Here is a 248-nt window from a genome sequence, read left to right as displayed (position 1 = left end):
AGAAGGTCCAGTGTATCCGCAAGGCCTCGCTTCACCAAGAACATAAAAGGTATCGGAGCTTTGCTTAAAGACAACAGAATCTGCATGTGTAGGAAGTTTTTCGCATATTATTAAATCAGGTTTCCGGCCTCAAAGTCTTCAACATTTGTTCTGCTTTCTCCATCTGCATATTATTTCTGCATGGCTTGGCTTTCAGCCATCGCATCCCGATCGTGTCAGAAGATACTCAGTCTGGCAGAGAGGAACTC

The sequence above is a fragment of the Plasmopara halstedii genome (genome assembly GCF_900000015.1).
Source record: "Plasmopara halstedii genome assembly, contig: Scaffold_2881, whole genome shotgun sequence".
NCBI lineage: Eukaryota > Oomycota > Peronosporomycetes > Peronosporales > Peronosporaceae > Plasmopara > Plasmopara halstedii.
This window is presented reverse-complemented; position numbering follows the sequence as displayed.